Genomic DNA, 20,001 nt, shown 5'->3' with positions numbered 1-20,001 from the left:
ATGGAGAAGCTCCATACAGTCAACAAAAACGAGGCCAGGAGCTGACTGTGGCTCAGATCATGAACTCCTTATTACCAAATTCAGACTCAAATTGAAGAAAGTAGGGAACATTGCTAGACCATTCAGGTATGACCTAAATAAAATCCCTTATGATTATACAGTGGAAGTGAGAAATAGATTTAAGGGCCTAGATCTGATAGATAGAGTGCCTGATGAACTATGGATGGAGGTTCGTGACACTGTACAGGAGACAGGGATCAAAACCACCCCCATGGAAAAGAAATGCAAAAAAGCAAAATGGCTGTCTGGGGAGGCCTTACAAATAGCTGTGAAAAGAAGAGAGGTGAAAAGCAAAGGAGAAAAGGAAAGATATAAGCATCTGAAGGCAGAGTTCCAGAGAACAGCAAGGAGATAAGAAAGCCTTCTTCAGCGATCAATGCAAAAAAATAGAGGAAAAGAACAGAATGGGAAAGACTAGAGATCTCTTCAAGAAAATTACAGATACCAAGGGAACATTTCATGCAAAGATGGGCTCAATAAAGGACAGAAATGGTATGGACCTAACAGAAGCAGAAGATATTAAGAAGAGGTGGCAAGAATACACAGAAGAACTATACAAAAAAGATCTTCACGACCCAGATAATCATGATGGTGTGATCACTAATCTAGAGCCACACATCCTGGAATGTGAAGTCAAGTGGGCCTTGGAAAGCATCGCTACGAACAAAGCTAGTGGAGGTGATGGAATTCCAGTTGAGCTGTTTCAAATCCTGAAAGATGATGCTGTGAAAGTGCTGCACTCAATATGCCAGCAAATTTGGAAAACTCAGCAGTGGCCACAGGACTGGAAAAGGTCAGTTTTCCTCTAATTCCAAAGAAAGGCAATGCCAAAGAATGCTCAAACTACCGCACAATTGCACTCATCTCACATGCTAGTAAAGTAATGCTCAAAATTCTCCAAGCCAGGCTTTAGCAATACGTGAACCGTGAACTTCCTGATGTTCAAGCTGGTTTTAGAAAAGGCAGAGGAACCAGAGATCAAATTGCCAACATCCACTGGATCATGGAAAAAGCAAGACAGTTCCAGAAAAACATCTATTTCTGCTTTATTGACTATGCCAAAGCCTTTGACTGTGTGGATCACAATAAACTGTGGAAAATTCTGAAAGAGATGGGAATACCAGACCACCTGACCTGCCTCTTGAGAAATCTGTATGCAGGTCAGGAAGCAGCAGTTAGAACGGGACATGGAACAACAGACTGGTTCCAAATAGGAAAAGGAGTACGTCAAGGCTGTATATTGTCACCCTGCTTATTTAACTTATATGCAGAATACATCATGAGAAACGCTGGACTGGAAGAAACACAAGCTGGAATCAAGATTGCCGGGAGAAATATCAATAACCTCAGATATGCAGATGACACCACCCTTATGGCAGAAAGCGAAGAGGAACTAAAAAGCCTCTTGATGAAAGTGAAAGAGGAGAGTGAAAAAGTTGGCCTAAAGCTCAACATTCAGAAAACAAAGATCATGGCATCTGGTCCCATCACTTCATGGCAAATAGATGGGGAAACAGTGGGAACAGTGTCAGACTTTATTTTTGGAGGCTCTAAAATCACTGCAGATGGTGACTGCAGCCATGAAATTAAAAGACGTGTACTCCTTGGAAGAAAAGTGATGACCAACCTAGATAGTATATTCAAAAGCAGAGACATTACTTTGCCGACTAAGGTCCGTCTAGTCAAGGCTATGGTTTTTCCAGTGGTCACGTATGGATGTGAGAGTTGGACTGTGAAGAAGGCTGAGCGCCGAAGAATTGATGCTTTTGAACTGTGGTGTTGGAGAAGACTCTTGAGAGTCCCTTGGACTGTAAGGAGATGCAACCAGTCCATTCTGAAGGAGATCAGCCCTGGGATTTCTTTGGAAGGAATGATGCTAAAGCTGAAGCTCCAGTACTTTGGCCACCTCATGCGAAGAGTTGACTCATTGGAAAAGACTCTGATGCTGGGAGGGATTGGGGGCAGGAGGAGAAGGGGACGACAGAGGATGAGATGGCTGGATGGCATCACTGACTCGATGGATGTGAGTCTGAGTGAACTCCGGGAGTTGGTGATAGACAGGGAGGCCTGGCGTGCTGCGATTCATGGGGTCGCAAAGAGTCGGACACGACTGAGCGACTGAATTGAAATGATGAAAGAAAAGTAAATTTGCCCATGATCTCACCATTCAAAACATAATATATTTATGTTTTCTTTCCCTATTTTCCTATACATATTTTTAAAAAGTTGAATAATGTACATAAACTTAGTATCAAACTTTTCATTGAACATAAAATTTATTTCTCATGTGTACTGTAACTCTGGCACCCTCATATTGTTATAGATCATCCTTATGCCTATTTTCTCTCTCTCCAACTACTTGAAAACTCTTCAAGGGCAGAAACTATGATATGTCTTCTTTGAATGACTATAAGTTTAGTGGTACTATACTCACAATGGGAGTTCAATGTTTGCTGATGAGGTTATCAAAATACTAAAGAAAGCTACTGGGTATTAATTTTTAGTTATGAAATAAACTTCATGAAAATTTCTAATTTTCATATTATTTCAGAAACATTGCTAATATATAATAAATAATAAATGACATATCAGCAGTGACAACACTGTATCTGCTACAGAATGAAGCACAGCTGAATAAATATTCTCATTCACTTATTCATTCACTCAACAAATATCTACTAAATGCCTAATGTAAGCCAAGCACTCTCTTGGTTCCTGGAGATACATCAGCTACAAAACAGACAATCTGTGTCACGGACCTTTCACTCAAGTTTAAATTTTGGTGATGGCTTGCTTGCTAAAAAGAGGAGGCTCCAGTGTTTCGTAATTTTCTGTCCTTACTAAACTCACATTGACTGTGTGTGAAAGTTGCTCAGTTGTGTCCGACTCTTTGCGAACCCATGGACTATACAGTCCATGGACTTCTCCAGACCAGAATACTGGAGTAGGTAGCCTATTCTTTCTCCAGGGGATCTTCCCAACCCAGGAACTGAACCAGGGTCTCCTGTACTGCAGGCGGATTCTTCACCAGCTGAGCTACCAGGGAAGCAAAATAAGTTCATTTCTGGAATATAAGCAGTAGAAGCATCTCAACCAAAAGAGTCAGACACGACTGAGTGACTAAACATAGTGCATATAATATGTATACACACTTGCAATTTAGCTTACTATTTCCAAAACCAACACTAAATAGAAACCTGTTCCACTGCTTAACAGTTAACCATCTTAAATAGCCATATATTTAATAAACTAAAATAACCATGTACTTATCAATGTATATAATAATCAATGAAAATGAAATAAAGACCATTATTTTATGCATATTTGGTTTTGAACTTAAAAGACAGTTAATAAATGATAATCTGCTCATTCATTCATAAAGCACATTATTTAACATCCATTATGTGCTAGGCACAGTAATAAAATAAATAAAATAGAGTTCTTAAATTCAGTGTTATTTCTAATTGCATGGACTTTGGATTACAAGGTACCTCAGGAGTTTATTTTCTAAAAGAAGGAAAATATATCACCACTAATTTATTTTGTGTATGTAAGTGTAGACACTAAAGTGACCTGTATCTGTTTTCAAACATTTACAATCCAGTGAGGTAAACTGCACGGAATCATCAATAATTAAATCCATTCTGCTGTTAAATAATTAATGTTTATAGTTTTTACCTTTTACAAAAATAATGCCATAAACATTTTTCTATGTGCATATATATACTTCCATTGGATATATATATAGGTTGAAATCGCTGAGTCACAAGGTATGGTTCATCAAGTCTTTTACCCATTTTTATATTTGGTTGCTATTTTTTAAAAAATATTAATTTGTAGGAGTTCACTGTATATTCTAGATGCAAATCCTATGTTAATGTACATACTGTAAATATCTTCTTCCACATATGGTTTGCCTTTCCACCTCCATAAAGTTACCTTTAATAAACTAGAGTTCTTAATTTTAATCAAGTTCAATATATGAATCTTTTCCTTTATGATTAGTGATTTTTACATACTGTTTAAGAAATATTTGCATACCCCAAGAACATGAAGATATTCTGTTTTCTTCTGGAAGTCTTTGTGCCCTATCTGCCATATTTATGTCTATGATCCATCTGGAATTGGTTTTATTATATTATTGAACTCAAAGTTCATTGTTTTTCATGTTAATATTCAAATGATTCATCAAAGAACATTTGTTTATACTTCAGAAATAAATATCTTGGAGGCATCCATTTTCAGAAAGATGGAGTAGACACACTTTTCACTATTTCCTCCAAAAAGTTCAGCTAAAAATCTTGAACACTACATACATTTAAAAGAAAAGAAAAAAAAAAAAAAACTAAGAAGATTGAAAGGTGAGATAAAAAGAAAGTAGGCCAGCCAGGGATGGTGGGACCCACAAATTTTCTTTTTGCCTCATACATACCAGACTGAGTATCGGGGAGGCCAATAATCTGGTAACGCCAATGGGCACAGGCTAAAAAAGCCACAAGTTATTTTAAAAGCAGTTTCAATTTATTGATATTTGTTACATTTTGTAATTTTCTGCCTCTTTCCATGACCGGTAGTTTTTGATAAAAAATAAAACAAACTTTTAGAACCATGGTAATGATTTTTGACTTGATGCCAAACATTGAGAATTTCACTTTGTGTCCTTATATTTTCATATTCCTATAAATATTCTTGAGCTTTACTTTGGGTTATGGTTAAGTTACTAGTGAACAGTTTGATCCTTTTAGTTCTTGCTCTTAAAGCTTTGTTAGCCGTGACCAGAGCATGTTTGGTCCAGTATTACTACCGAGGCAAGATCCTTCTTAACACTACTCATGTGTAAAACAGTATTCTACGGATTCCCTGCTCCTCTTGTTGGTTAAGAATCCACCTGCCAATGCTGGAGACACGGATTCGATCTCTGATCAGGAAAGATTCCAAACGCCGAGGGACAACTAAGCCCTTGCACAGCAACTACTGAGCCTTCACGCTGCAATTAATGCAGCTCATGCACTTAGAGCCCATGATCTGCAGCAAGAGAAGCCACTGCAATGAGAAGTGCCCGTGTACCACAACTAGAGAGAAGGCCCTGCCTGCTGCAACTGGAAAAAACCCTCATGCAGCAATGAAGACCCAGTGCAGCCATAAATAAATAAATAAAACCTAAAGAAAGTATTCCACTCTTGCTGCTGCAAACACGCATCATATCCAGCCCTTAGTGAGATCTGAGCACTGTTTCCTTTCATCCTTTTAGGCAGTTCTTTCCTCAGTCGTGGGAGGTTTTCCACCTACATGTAATGATCACCACTTAGCTGAATAGTCAAAGGACATCCTCTGCAGATTTCTAAAATCCTCTGGCTCCATCTCCCTCCTTTCTAATATTCTGCCCCTGAGAACTCTAGCTACCTTGGCTTTCCCAGACTCCTAGTTCTACCTCCTCAACTCAGAGACTTTACTTGTACTTCCCCTTTCACACCAAAGCCTGGAACTTTCTCCAGGGAGTAAAGAACTTGCAGGGCTCTTCTTGTTTGTGTTTTTTTTCTTCAAGGATCACTTTCCTTCACTGCCTGATGTTAAATGTGAAGAGAACCATTGTCTCATATATTTATCTGGCTTTTTAGTTGCTTCAGAAAAGAGCGTAAGTAAATCTGGTCCCTGTGTTTAGCCTCATCTTGGCTAAACACAGAAGTCATTGTAATTTTAACCCATGACAGACTGGTTTCAAATAGGAAAAGGAGTACATCAAGGCTGTATATTGTCACCCTGCTTAGTTAACTTCTATGCAGAGTACATCATGAAAAACACTGGGCTGGAACAAGCACAAGCTGGAATCAAGATTGCCAGGAGAAATATCAATAAACTCAGATATGCAGATGACACCACTCTTATGGCAGAAAGTGAAGAGAAACTAAAAAGCCTCATGATGAAAGTGAAAGAGGAGAGCGAAAAAGTTGGCTTAAAGCTCAACACTCAGAAAACGAAGATCATGGCATCTAGTCCCATCACTTCATGGGAAATAGGGAAACAGTGAAAACAGTGACTGACTCTGTTTTTTTGGGCTCCAAAATCACTGCAGATGGTGACTGCAGCCATGAAATTAAAAGACGCTTATTCCTTGGAAGGAAAGTTATGACCAACCTAGATAGCATATTCAAAACCAGAGACATTACTTTGCCAACAAAGGTCTGTCTAGTCAAGGCTATGGTTTTTCCAGTAGTCATGTATGGATGTGAAAGTTGGTCTGTGAAGAAAGCTGAGCACCGAGGAATTGATGCTTTTGAACTGTGGTGCTGGAGAAGACTCTTTGAGAGTCCCTTGGATTGCAAGGAGATCCAACCAGTCCATCCTAAAGGAGATCAGTCTTGGGTGTTCATTGGAAGGACTAATGCTGAAGCTGAAACTCCAGTACTTTGGCCACCTCATGCGAAGAGTTGACTCATTGGAAAAGACTCTGATGCTGGGAGGGATTGGGGACAGGAGGAGAAGGGGACAACAGAGGATGAGATGGCTGGATAGCATCACCGACTCGATGGACATGAGTTTGAGTAAACTCCAGGAATTGGTGATGGACAGGGAGGCCTGGCGTGCTGCGATTCATGGGGTCACAAAGAGTCAGACACAACTGAGCGACTGAACTGAACTGAGTATGTTTACTCAGAAAGAACTTAGAGTATCATCATGTTCTACTTGTGACAGTCAAGTGAAAGTGACAGTCGCTCAGTCGTGTCCGACTCTTTGCGACCCCATGGACTGAATTCTCCAGGCCAGAATACTGGACTAGGTAGCCTTTCCCTTCTCCAGAGGATCTTCCCAATCCAGGGATCAAACCCAGGTCTGCCGCATTGCAGGCAGATTCTTTACCAGCTGAACCACCAGGGATTTAAAGAACTTTTTTAGGTTATTCAGTTAAATATCTGATAAATACTATAATGTGCCACATGTAAAAAATACTGGGTTAAGTCCAAGGTTTTAAAAAAATGAGAATCTTGTAAAATTAAAAAAATACTCTGTACATAAAGACCCATACAAACATACTCTTTGTATTCTATGCAAAAAGGAATATGTAAAAGAAAATAAAGACACAGTAGGCTATGCCCCCCAAAAAACTGAATATCTAGACTTCTCTGGTGGTCCAGTGGTTAAGAATCCACCTGCCAATGCAGGGGACATGGTTCAATTCCTGGTCGGGAAGATTCCACATCCCATGGGGCAACTAAGCCCGTGCACCACAACTACTAAGGTCCAAGCACCCTAGAGCCCATGCTCCACAAGAGAAGCCACTGCAATGAGAAGCCCAAGCACAAGTAGAGAATAGCCCCCACTCACTGCAACTAGAGAAGGCCTGCACACAGCAACTAAGACCCTGAGAAGCCATAAATAGATCACAGGACAAGATCTTGAATAATCAATAACATAGACTTTCAAGTCAGATCTAGTAAAATAGGCAGCACAAACCTATCATAAGACCAGTCTATAGCAATAAGCAATGATCAGACTCAGATATCTTCTAAAACCTAGCTGTGATTGTTCACAGCAGAGTGAAAACTAGGCTATTAAAATGTATAATTATGTGACACTATAATTATTAAAGAATAGCACCAATACTTGTTGAATGAATATTTATATGAGTGCCTAATCTATGACCATGCACCATTATCCCTCCTCCATTCTCTTTCCCTCCACACTCTCAAGATACAATGATTTTCAATACTTTAGCCATGCACTCCCTTATTTTATTTCTTTGCAAATGTTATTGTTTCTCCCTGAAATACTGACTTTCCCACAGCCCCTTTTTACTGTTATTTCTTCCCCAAAAGCTTTTCCTAACCACTCTAGTCTTAGTTACATATCCTTTCTCTGTATTTCCTCTACCAGAACACTTACCACCCACTGTTTCACAATTACCAGTTTACCTCTGTGTACTTCTTATTGAACTACATCGTGTCATGAGGACAGTGGACATGACCATTTCATTCATACTGTCTTCTCAGCAATAGCACAGTGCCTGGCACAAACAGGCTTTTATTTGATGAATGAACAAGAAAACAGAAGCTGTGGAAATACATAAGAATGCTGACAAACCATATAATGAATGAAGAGGCAGAAGGGTCAGAATGAGGGGAAAAAAAGCTAGGAAAAAAACTAGAGAAAGAGTCAGAGGATAGCTTGGAAAAAGTGTCAAAAAGAACAGTCTTGGAACTGGATGCCCCAAACTGAAAATGCCTCATTTAGTTCGAATAAGAAAAACTGGAAAAAATGTATTTATTTGATGTGACAAAAGATATTTCTTGATACCTTTACCAAGGAAGTATCAAGGGAGTGATGGGGACAGAAGCCAGAAGGAAAAGAGTTGACGACCAAATGGAAGTGAGGAAATAAATGCAGTGTAAGCAGAAATGTAGACTACTATTTCACAAAGTCCTTGCAAGGAGAAAAAAAGAATACTTAAGGAGACAGGGCCAAATAATGGGTTTATGTTATTTTATTGTGTGGAAGAAGAAATATGTAGGCTTGACAGTATAAGGAAAACAGCCAGTAACAAGGAAAAGTTTAAAGATCCAAGAGAAAACATACAGAAGAGATTGAATTAAGACACGACCACCATATCTGACAACTGCAAAGTCACAACTGAATTTCCAAAAGAATGCTTGCGTGCTGATAGCAGGTTATGGGACAATCAGATGGTAAAGTTGAAATTAGTGTTTCAGTGAATATAATAAAACAGTTTTCTGGGGCATTATTACAGAATTATACTACTATAAGGAGTTTGCTTTCTAACTTTCTTTTTAAATATTATTTCTTTTAGAATTGTATTATCATGTGCCACAGCAACTCCAGAGAAATTGTAGTTAAACAGTTTGACAACTACTACTATGAAGAAACAAAAAACATAATTAAAAATAATGAAAAACAAGAGATTGCCATGCCCTCCTCCAGAGGACCTTCCCAACCCAGGGATCAAACCCAGGTCTCCCACATTGCAGGCGATTCTTTACCATCTCAGTCACCAGGGAAGCCCATGAATATTGGAGTGGGTAGCCTATCCCTTCTCCAGGGCCTCTTCCTACTCAGGAATCAAACCAGGGCCTCCTCATTGCAGGTGGATTCTTTACCAGCTGAGCTACTAGGGAAGACCATGAAGAAAAAAAAATGTAATAGTAAATAATGAAAAACAAGAGTTGAAAACTATTAAAGCAAAGTAGTACGTCACAGAGTCAAGTCCTGGAGATTTGAGGGTGCCTTAGCATTTCTTCTACTAACCTGAAAGAAAAAGAAAATAGAAAAATAAGAAGACCCAAACAAATTTTTGAGATAAAGAAGCAAAAAGTTGCTTTTTCATGAAGATGGCACCGAAAGTGAATAAGGAAGCCTTTGCCCCTCCCTGCCAAATGGCAACCCACTCTAGTACTCTTGCTTGGAAAATCCCATGGATGTAGGGGCCTGGTAGGCTGCAGTGCATGGGGTCACTAAAGAGTCGGACACGACTGAGCGACTTCACTTTCACTTTTCACTTTCATGCATTGGAGAAGGAAATGGCAACCCACTCCAGTGTTCTTGCCTGGAGAATCCCAGGGATGGGGGACCCTGGTGGGCTGCCATCTATGGGGTCACACAGAGTCGGACACGACTGACGCGACTTAGCAGCAGCAGCAGCCAAAGCAAATGCTTTGAAGGCAAAGAAAGCAATGGTGAAAGGCATCCACAGCCATTGCTGCTGCTGCTGCTGCTGCGTCGCCTCAGTTGTGTCCAACTCTGTGCGACCCCAGAGACGGTAGCTCACCAGGCTCCCCCATCCCTGGGATTCTCCAGGCAAGAACACTGGAGTGGGTTGCCATTTCCTTCTCCAATGCATGAAAGTGAAAAGTGAAAGTGAAGTCGCTCAGTCGTGTCTGACTCTTACTGCAGCCTACCAGGCTCCTCCATCCATGGGATTTTCCAGGCAAGAGTACTGGAGTGGGGTGATCCACAGCCACACACACATACAAAGATCCAGATGTCACCCACCTTCCAGCAACCCAAAACACTGTGGCTCAGGAGGCACCCCAAATATCCTCAGAAGAGCGACCCTAGGAGAAACAAACTTGACCACTAGGCTATCATCAAATTCCCCCTCCTCGTTGAGTCAGCTATGAAGAAAACAGAAGACAACACAATGGTACTCATCTTGGATTTCAAGGCCAAAAAGCACCAAACTAAACAGGCTGTGAAGAAGCTCTATGACACTGTTGTAGCTAAGGTCAACACCTTGATTCAGGTTGATGGAGAGAAGAAGGCCTATGTTTGAATGGCTCCTGAATATGATGCTTTGGGTGTTGCCAACAAAACTGAGATCATTTAAACTGAGTCCGGCTGATTAATTCCAAATATAAAAGTTTTCACTATTAAAAAAAAAAAAAGAGAGAGAGATAAAAAGCTGACAGACTTTGAAAGGAGCACTTCAAAGTGCTCAAAGATAGTTCAATTATTTCTTTTAGGCAGTGGCTGTATGGAGAAAGAAATGGCAATTCACTCCAGTATTCTTGCCTGGAGAATCCCAGAGAGAGAGGAGCCTGGTGGGCTGCTGTCTATGGGGTCGCATAGGGTTGGACACGACTGAAGCGACTTAGCAGCAGCAGCAGCAGTGGCTGTGCTCTAGAAGTAAATGCTTAAGAGGCATGTAAGAAATCCCTCTATATCTATTAATGTTTAAGGGGCCAATTACATACAGGAATTAGGGATTAAAACTCCAGATACGAAACTTCTAATACTAGAGGTTGTCAGTATTACTATTAAAAATACATGAATTTTCATTTGACTTTGATCAGAAAGTCAGTATCAACAGACACTATGGTTATTAGGTATTTCCAATATTATTATAATCATTTTTGCATGAAGTGGGGTAGGGAGGAAGGAGAAAACCACAAGGTAACACAGAGATATATAAAAGCAGTATGATCCTTGTGTCAGGATACCAATATTGTTTACAATAAAGAGGTAAGTAGCATGTCATAATGAAAGAGCAAAGGTAGTGAGAACTGGGCTTTCATTACAACTCTATCTACTTTCTGACTTTAGGCAAGTTACTCATCATAGTAAGCCTTGACTGCCTCATTTACAATATGACAGTAAGCTTATAATATGACATCTATTTATCTTGCAGAGTTGTGAGCACTAGCAATAATGTATCAGTTCAGTTCAGTTCAGTCGCTCAGTCGTGTCTGACTCTTTGCGACCCCATGAATTGCAGCACACCAGACCTCCCTGTCTATCACCAACTCCTGGAGTTCACTCAGATTCACGTCCATCGAGTCAGTGATGCCATCCAGCCATCTCATCCTCTGTCGTCCCCTTCTCCTTCTGCCCCCAATCCGTCCCAGCATCAAAGTCTTTTCCAATGAGTCAACTCTTCGAATGAGGTGGACAAAGTACTGGAGTTTCAGCTTTAGCATCATTCCTTCCAAAGAAATCCCAGGGCTGATCTCCTTCAGAATGGACTGGTTGCATCTCCTTGCAATCAATAATGTATACAACACACCTAAAACAAACTGTCCAGCATAATGTAGGCATACAATGATTATTATGCTGACAAATAATTAACTCAACCAGAAGTAATTTACTGTGGGCCAAGGATACAAAAATTAGATAAGACAAAAAGGTCCCTGTCTTTAAGGGATTGTTCTGTAATGAGAGAAACAGGAAAACAAGAAATCATTTTTAACAATTCAAAGCGGGACGAATGCTATGAAAAAGTCAAATAAGAATCTGTAATAAAGAACAAAGTGGAAACTACTATAAGAGAAGATAGTCAGGGAAGGCCTCTCTGAAAGGTTCCTGGGTATAAGTGAATCAGCAACTCAAAAAGAGCAGAAAGAGAAGTAAAATCGTCTGAGGAAACAACATGTACGGAAGTCCACAGGCAGGAAAAGACGTGGCTTGTTTGAGTAACCAAAAGGTGCACAGTGTGGCAAAAGCAGAGTAATCAAGAGAATGTGCTTCCCAGATGAGATAAGGTAGGGATGGTAGAGGGCAGCTCTTGCAGGACCTTGGCATCCTTGATAAGGTCAATACAGTGTTTGTTAAATGGATGGAAAAATGAACAGAAGTATGAAACAGAATTCAAACTTCATACAAACGACACAAGGCAAAATACCTAATGATGTGGCCAGTGCCTTTAAAAAAAACAAAAATAAAAACAAGGAAGTACTACTTATTCAAATCAGTTCATTTTTTAGAGAAGCGAAACAAAGTAAAAATACAGAAATAATTACTATCATCCTAGTAAAGCTAAAAATACAAATGTGAGGGTAAACAAGAGCTAAACACACACTAACACCACAGTACTACAGCTGTTTCCTCAACCTAAAATCTCCCAAACTAAAATGTGCCAGAAGTTTACATGTGAACTGGTTATAATCTATGGCTATCTCTACCCTAAGTCTACAAACTTTGTTATAAAGGGAGCCACAGCTGCTAAAATTACATGTATTCATTGAGGGATTACCAGGAACCACTGAGTTATGGAGATACTAATTGGAGCTCATAACACAAATAAAAGTCCTAATTTCTGGCCTCAAATGGGTATGTAATGAGGAAGTTGTTATGGATATGAGACATTCCCCGAGCATTATTTTTTTCATTCCAAAGGCAATCAAGTGAATATTCATGACCATTTTAAAATTACTAATTTCACTTTGAAATGCACATCTTTTCTTTCTGCAGGTCTTGCACTTTCTACAGCACATATCTGGAGGGCAAAAGTGTTCTGTCTAACCTGCACAGTGTTCTAAAACATTCTGAATTAGTAGTCAACATTTAATAATGGGATTTTACATAATCCAGATTTCTGGCTTCTCTTGACAAATCACAAGACCTGGCAACATTAAGTATATATTCCCACAAGGAAAACTTTTAGTGTGACTTCCAGTTACTCAAAGTACCACCCAGCCAATTTCACTGTTTTACATTACATCAAGTCCTGTAGGCATCTGAGTTTTCAATCTCTACACTAGGAGTTTTATGACTGAGATTTTCTTGTGAAACGAAAGGAGGAAAAAACAAAAGATGAATCTTTCCTGAAGAAACTTTTCAAGAGCTTAAAGACTAAAATGCTGATCTCAACTTTCTTGATCATATGGATGATCTTGATCCCTCCCCAGAGGCAAATTTAACAAGAAGGAAACTGTATATGATAGTCAAGGGCTGGGAAGTACCTGATCTTCCAGAGTGTGAAATAAAGATGCAGTACCAAAACACTTCATATTTTTTTTAAAAGGTATAGACTTTTACAGAACTTAATAATCTGATTTTTAGAGTTTATTTAGTCTACTTTCTTATTTTATAGATATAGAAACTGTATCTACATAGGTCATAGATACCTAAACTTCATCTATATAGGGCCAAAGGTTAAGAATTTGCCCCAAATCAGATAGCTGACAGCTAAATCAGAATTAGAAAGCAGTCTCAAAACCAATAGTTCATTTTTAACATTTACCAAACATCTAATATTTATAAGGCTCCATGCAAGATAATAAAGACATAAACATGTACAATAGTACTTTTAATATATTGCTTTTTCACTTTCTTTTTTGTCAATATTTTTATAGAATTTTAAAGAACCTCTAAAGGCTACTTTCAAAGAAAAAAAACAACCTACTTCTATACCCTGAAGAATAGAAAGCTGGTACTCAAACAAATACATGTGCATATTCATAGCATGTGACTAGCAGCACTACTCACAAGAGATAAAAGGTAGAAACAACCTACACGTCCATCAGAAAATAAATGGATAGGACTTCCCTGATGACTCAGTGCTAAAGAATCCACCTGCCAATGCAGGAGGAGACAAGGCTTCAATCCCTGATCCCGGAAGATCTCACATGCCACAGAGGAACTAAGCCCACAGACCACAACTATTTTGAGTCTGTGCTCTAGAGCCCAGAAGCTGCAACTACTGAGCCTACTTGCTGCAACTGCTGAAGTCCACCTGCACTAGAGCCCATGCTCTGCAACAAGAGAAGCCACTGACATGAGAAGCCCATGTACTGCGACTAGAGTAGCCCTTATTCGCCACAACTAGAGAAAAGTCTGCTCAGCAACGAAGACCCAGCCCAGCCAAAAATAAATAAATAAACAAAAATTTTTAAAAAATATATGAATGGACAAAATACACTGTGGTATCCATACAACGGAATAGTATTCACCCATAAAAGAGAATTAATAAGTACTAATAGATGCTACAAGGTGGATATATCTTGAAAACACACTAAGTGAAAGAAGGTCAGACACAGAAGGTCACATGTTGTATGCTTCCACTTATGTAAAGTAACCAGAAGGACAAATCCATAGAGAAAGAATATAGACTGGTGGTTACCAGCAGCTAGGGAGAGGGAGAGGTAGGGAACAACAGTTTAATGAGTATAAGGTTTCCTCTGGGGGTGGTAAAAATATTTTTGAGCTAGATACAGAGAGAGGTTGCCTAATACTGTGAACTGCTCACTTTAAAATGGTTAATTCATGTGAATTTCATATCAATAAAGACATTTTAAAGAACAATTCCTTATCTGACCACCTAATACAAAGTAACTGCTCTTCCTATTAGGACAAAACAAAAACAAAACAGAAAGTCCCACGTCCATGTAACCACCTATTAGGTACCCAAATGCAGTGCTAAATGTTTTAAATATAAATTATCCCAGCAAATCTCACACAACAACCAGGACAGATAAATCTACCATAGGGGAAGGAAGAGGCAGTTTTATTACCAAATGAGTACCGCTTGAATGCCAGTTATACTGCTTGCTACAGGTAGCACTGAACAAGTTACTTTTAGCCTGTTTTCTGAACTGTAAAATAGATGAGTTACGATGTTACCTATCCTTCAGAGGGTCATTCTAAGGACTAAATGAGATAATTCAAGAATTTAATGACCCAGCTTCTTTGAAAGAATTAATTTTAGCCATTGTTATTATATAATTAAATAATCATTAATATAATATAGCTTAATTTCATTAATTACTATTAATATTATTGGAAATCTATAACTGGTAGGTCTCTCAATCATCAAAAACTGCTTGTATATAATAGTACTGACAAGTAAACTGTTCAAATCTCAAGTTGATTTAGAATGTATGTGCAAGAACAGACAATCCTGAAATTATACACATCACAGAAGCAGACCTTAATAGAGAATTATGTTCTAAGCTCTGCATAAATGAAAAACATGAAGAGGACCTAGAGGGCTGAAATAAATGCAAACACTGAAAATTAAAATCTGTGAGGAAAAATTTAAAAGATGGTATCATAAAAGTTTCATTTAGTTACAACATTCTAATACATGAAGCTTCCTATTTTAACATTTTGTTAAATTATAAAATTGATAAAATATATATAAAAGATACATCATTATAGAAAATTGGGATTATTTTTTAAGTATAAAGGAGAAAATAAAGCCACTTCAAATCCCAGTTCTCAGAGATAACCATTCTAACGTTTTAATCTATTTCCTACTAGACTTTCTTTAATAAAATTGGGATCATAATTTTATATTTTCCTTAACATTCATCATTGACATTTTCTTTGATCAATAAGTATTCTTTGAATACATGATTTATAGTAATAGATTTAGTTTCATGAACATTTACTAGACAAAAGATAATGAAGATTTCTTTACCTTTCCTAACATAGAAAAGGAAATTCTAACATTAAATTGCATCCAGAAGGATTTTAATTAGCTAAATTAAAAAAATTATTCTTAGTTATAAAATTTTCACAAGAAAAAAAGGCTTTATGCTTTAAATGCCTTTCATTCAACAAACTGGAAAGCTAAAGTTTAGACTTCTACAACTACAATTAGTAGCAGAATAAGGATTTGAATCGAAAGCCTAATAAGCATTTAACCAAAACATTACAGGATGACCTGGGTGTGGTTTTATCTAATTACAAGTGGGTAGTCTCCTTTAGTTGCTCCATTCTCAAGATAAAGCTAAGAGATGCACCGCTGAAGGAAACCCCTTGAAATTTAACAATAACAAATTTTAAAATAAAAGACAAATTTAAGTGGGTAGACTAGAGCTCACCATAGAGAAAACACTACATAAGTATTAGCTATTATCACTCACAGAAAATAATCATACTAGTGCAGAAAAAAAAAATTGCATGGTGTGTTTAAAACAGTTAAAAAAATAAAACAGTGATGTTTGTAACAGTTAAAAAATAAAATAAAAAAATAAATAAATAAAATAAAAGCCCATCAAAGATTAGTTGATTTAAGTATATTATGGAATACAGTCAGCCTTCTGTATCCCCAGGTTCTAAATCCTTGGATTCAACCAACAGCCACAGGCTGACAACTATTTACATAGCACTTACATTGTATTAGATATTATTAAATAAACCTAGAGATGATTTCAAGTATACAGGAGGATGTGCATAAGCTATATGCAAACACTAGCCATTTTACACAAGGGCTACAAATTTTGGTATCCCCAGAGGTCCAATCCAGGACTGAACCAATCCCTGGTGGATATTAAGGGACTAGTATTGAAGTTATTGTAATAGTAGATCAATACATAATAATATCAGGAAGCAGATAAGAAAACAGGATGTACTATATCTCATTTACGCAGAAATGTACAATAAGAACAAATAATGTAAAGTAGATGGGGCTTCTCTGGTAGCTCAGTGATATTAAAGAATCCACCTGCCAATGCAGGAGGTGGGTTCAATCCCTGGTTCGGGAAGATCCCCTGGAGAAGGAAAGGGCAACTCACTTCAGTATTCTTGCCTGAAATATCCCATGAAGAGAGGAGCCTGACAGGCTACAGTCCATGAGATCACAGAGTCAGGCACAACTTAGCAACTAAACAACAATACATACATAGAGTACAGAGAGAGATGTCTGAAACAATAATTAACATATTAATGGTGGTCATATAGAGATACAACAGACTTTCATGTAATTTGTTGTTTTATATCTTTCTGTATTTTAAAAATTCAAGATAAATATGTAAATATTCATTATATAGATTAAATATTAGGCAGTATCACCAGGGAAAAGAAACACAAAATGAAAAAGACCAATGGAGAATAACTTCAAGGAATAGATGGTTGTAGGTTGTGTCTTGAGAATTTCTTTATTCACCCCTTACTGCTTTTCTAACATATTCATTCTATTAACCTTGTACAATCCTCAATAACCCTAACCACTCATCTTCAATAACACTAACCATTCATCTCCCTGAACCACAGCATCTAAGTTTCAATGGAGAAAATAAAAACAAACAGATTAGTACCACTATGAATTCATTATCTTCAAAGTAGCTCAGGAAGTCTTTTTGTTTTTTGTTTTATTTTTTGGCCAAGCCACACGACTTGCAGGATCTTAGTTCCCCAACTAAGGATTAAAGCTACACCTCAGCAGTGAAAGCATGGAGTTTTAACCACTGAACCACCAGAGGGTTCCCTCAGCTCTCCCATCTTAAAGCCACCAACTCATATCTATCATTCTTGGTAAATGAGTGTTCATTGCTCCACAAAGAAAACAGGCGGGCTATAAGACACGAGTTACCCACATTCTTCCTTTCCCAGATACAAACTATCCTTACCTTTGTCCCTTTAGGTCCAAGAGAAGACGCAATCCTGTGTACTAGATTCCTTTTTCCTTCCTTAGTCCTTCAAAAGTTTCTTCTATTAATAAATCTTCTATTCTTTATCTTCAACCCCCTCATTCCACAAAATTCCTATTCCTATTGTATCTCTTTCTAAATTCCAACTTCGCTTCCCTTCACAACCACGCTTAGTACAACAGTGGTCTTCACTAGCTGCCTCCACTTCCTCCACTTACATTTATTACTCAACCTACTACTACTTGGCTTCTGTTCCCACTAGTCCATCAAAATTTCTGTCACCAATAAACTCCAATAAAACTGACTTATTTGCAACTTCTGATTCTATTACCAGTAACGCCTCTCTCCATTATCTTTTGTTTCTCTTCTTCCCTCTTTGATTCTTCTTTAGTCCACCAGTTTTTCCATTCCTCTTAAATATTTTGAGTGTTTTGCCCTGGGAAATCAATTTTCAACCTTCTTCTTTCTTATTTTCCTTTCTTGATTATTAATTTCAACTTCAACCATAACTTCAATGATATTCATAAATTGATGACTATCAATGTTTACCTCCAGTTCCAGATTGTTAGATATACATACTAACTACTATCTTCATTTAGATACTTATATAGACATTTCATCATTAGTATGTCTAAACCCAATCTGTTTATTTACTTCACCCTCCCATCAATCTTTTACCCTCTTGTTAAAAGAGAACTCCATTTTTCCAGTTTGCTAAGTTCAAAAAATGTGGTCATGATCTTTCAACTTACCTTCTTCTCTCACACCCTACACCTCATCTTTAAGCAATTCTTGTCCACTTTTCCTACAAAATATACTGAGAACTCTTACATTCCTTGCCACATCCACTACTACCATCCTGATTTAACTGTCTCACCTGGACTGTTGTCTACATTGTACACTGAATAATCCATTTAAAACAATCCACTTAATTCAAAGAAATAACTGGAAAATAAAAACACACACAAAACCTAATTCACATCACTCCTTAGCTCCCATGTGAAAGTAAAACCTAAAGTCCTTATGTGATCTCAGCACCTTAACATCTCTCTCACTTTATCTCCTGCAACTCTTCTCCTTATCCACTGTGCTCCAGCACACTAGCCTTCTAACTAGAGCTTCTTGAACATGCCAAGCACCTTCCCAATCTCAAATCCTCTGAACTTAACCATTCCTCCATCTGGAAAATTCTTTCCCTAGATATTACCATAGCTGTACTCCCTCAGTTCCTTCAGGTCCATGTACAAATGAAGCCCAACTTCTTTGAGGCACTCCTACCACCTTATATAAAATAGCACCCACTAGCATTTTATTTGGAGAAGGCAATGGCACCCCACTCCAGTACTCTTGCCTGGAAAATCCCATGGATGGAGGAGCCTGGTGGGCTGCAGTCCATGGGGTCACTAAAGAGTCGGACACGACTGAGCAACCTCACTTTCACTTTTCACTTTCATGCATTGGAGAAGGAAATGGCAACCCACTCCAGTGTTCTTGCCTGGAGAATCCCAGGGACGGGGGAGCCTGGTGGGCTGCCATCTATGGGGTCACACAGAGTCGGACACGACTGACGCGACTTAGCAGCAGCAGCAGCATTTTATTGGCTTCCCTGGTGGCTCAGACAGTAAAGCGTCTGCCTGCAATGAGAGAGACCATCTTTCCTAATGCTACTTAAGTTTTTTCACTCCCCGTCATTTTTTAATCAATGTAATTTACACAACAAAAGTGTTCCCTTTTAAACTATGCAGTTCAGTGGTTTGAGTTATATTCACAAAGTTTTAAAGTCATCAGTTCAGTTCAGTTGCTCAGTTGTGTCCGACTCTGCGACACCATGAATCGCAGCACGCCAGGCCTCCCTGTCCATCACCAATACCCGGAGTTCACTCAGACTCACGTCCATCGAGTCTGTGATGCCATCCAGCCATCTCATCCTCTGTCGTCCCCTTCTCCTCCTGCCCTCAATCCCTCCCAGCATCAGAGTCTTTTCCAATGAGTCAACTCTTCGCATGAGGTAGACAAAGTACTGGAGCTTCAGCTTTAGCATCATTCCTTCCAAAGAAATCCCCGGGCTGATTTTCTTTAGAATGGACTGGTTGGATCTCCTTGCAGTCCAAGGGACTCTCAAGAGTCTTCTCCAACACCACAGTTCAAAAGCATCAATTCTTCGGCGCTCAGCCTTCTTCATAGTCCAACTCTCACATCCATACATGACCACTGGAAAAAACATAGCCTTGACTAGATGGACCTTAGTCGGCCAAGTAATGTCTCTGCTTTTGAATATGCTATCTAGGTTGGTCATAACTTTCCCTCCAAGGAGTAAGCGTCTTTTAATTTCATGGCTGCA

General features: G+C 38.6%; 1 protein-coding gene and 1 pseudogene across 2 annotated transcripts in view; one reads left to right on the top strand and one right to left on the bottom strand.

Moving 5' to 3' along the window:
• Positions 1–20,001, bottom strand: part of NFAT5 (nuclear factor of activated T cells 5) — a 109,915-nt gene that overhangs the window by 64,953 nt on the left and 24,961 nt on the right. The gene's annotated exons all lie outside the window — the stretch shown is intronic.
• LOC138097041 (large ribosomal subunit protein uL23-like) lies at positions 9,396–10,396 on the top strand (annotated as a pseudogene).

The sequence above is a fragment of the Capricornis sumatraensis genome, chromosome 20 (assembly GCF_032405125.1).
Source record: "Capricornis sumatraensis isolate serow.1 chromosome 20, serow.2, whole genome shotgun sequence".
NCBI lineage: Eukaryota > Metazoa > Chordata > Mammalia > Artiodactyla > Bovidae > Capricornis > Capricornis sumatraensis.
This window is presented reverse-complemented; position numbering and strand designations above follow the sequence as displayed.